Below are 1,649 nucleotides of genomic sequence, written 5' to 3' on the forward strand. Positions count from 1 at the left end.
TCATTTAGGAAATGGTCTAAAATTGGGGAATAAATATAACTAATTTTTACAATAAAAATCCAGAGATACAAGTTTAAAGGTATTCTCTAGAGGGAATTAGTGTCTAGCTTAGAATTTCTGTGGCACTTTCAAGTATAGGGACCAGGCATGGGATTCTCATTTAGAAGACAAGAGTTCCCTTCTGGCCTTCCTGTCCAGACAATAATGACATCTATAAGACTATTGCCTTTGGGAGAGGGGCGGAACTTCCCTAAGTCTGTCTAACCAGTTTTTATTTCCTGTTTTTAGCAAGTGTGGAGAGTTGAAATGTTATAGATCCATAGCCAAATTGTCTTTCACTATCTTTAGCTTTTTTAATACTATCAATTATCCATCTCTGTTTAACCTAACATCTTTCCTTGAACTCTTTGGTTAGATCTTTTTAGGATGCTGTGCTGATCTGAATGAGAATGACCTCATAGGCTAATATATTTGAATGATTGCTCCACATTGGTGGAATGGTTTGGGAAGGATTAGAGGGTGTGGCCTTGGTAGAGGAAGTGTGTCACTAGGATGAACTCTGAGGTTTAAAAAGCCCTGCGATTCCCGGTTACACACCCCTTGCATCCCCGACCCCTGTCTTCTGTCTCATGGTTGTGTCTTAACCTGTATGCTGTAAGATCCTGCTCCAGTGCCGTGCCTGCCTGCTGCCATGCTCCTCACCTTGGTGGTCATGAGCACATCCTCTGAAACTGTGAGTAAGCTTCCAATTAAACATTTTCTTTCTTGAGTTTCCTTGGCCATGGTATTCCGTCTTGTAGCTAAGACAGAATTGCTAATAAATCAACAGTGTATTCCACCAACTCCAAGGCAGTCAGATAGCATCTGAAGACATGGCAAGTATTTCCCTGCTTCACTGTAACCTGTGAATGTGATGTTTCTATTAATGTATTTGGAAAGTGCCTCAGTATATAGTTTTGTTCTGTTGCTATAAAAATTTAATGAAGTGGTTACTGCATTGGAACATGGTGTTTGGGGCAACATGAATCAGTGTTCCTGGGCCATTGTCACTCATATTTGGCTTAGATATGTGTTTTGAGGCCTACAACCTTCTATGAAAATGCACCGTATTTAATCATTATTTTCTTCATTTAGCCCACGTGGTTGGAGGTCTGTACTGGTGGTGCTATTCAGACTGCAGGCTTCCTGCTGACTTAAACCTCTCTTGTGTACATAGTGCTGGGTATCTGTGCTTGGAAACCACTCTCTTATCAACCTAGGGCATCCAAGGATCTATGAACATAAGTCACTGTAGTATAAAATGTAAGACAAACCGTGCTCCATCATCTGAGCCTGAGATCACAAGGATGGAAGCCTAGCTTGGTTCTGCCACATGGGGCTGGTGTGCTATTTAGTTTTTATCAACTTGGCACAAACTAGAATTACCTGGGTACAGGCAAACTCAGTTGAGGAATTGCTTCTGCCAGATTGACTTGTGGGCATCCTTATGGTACATTTCCTTGATTAACGATTGATGTAGGAGGGTTCCGACCATTTTGAGAGGTGCTACTCCTCGACAAGTGGTCCTGGGTTGTCTAGGAAAGCAAGGTGAGCAAGTCCAGGGGCATACGTCATGGGCAGTGTTCCTTCATGCCATCAGTTCTTGCCTC

The sequence above is a fragment of the Chionomys nivalis genome, chromosome 10 (assembly GCF_950005125.1).
Source record: "Chionomys nivalis chromosome 10, mChiNiv1.1, whole genome shotgun sequence".
Taxonomy (NCBI): domain Eukaryota; kingdom Metazoa; phylum Chordata; class Mammalia; order Rodentia; family Cricetidae; genus Chionomys; species Chionomys nivalis.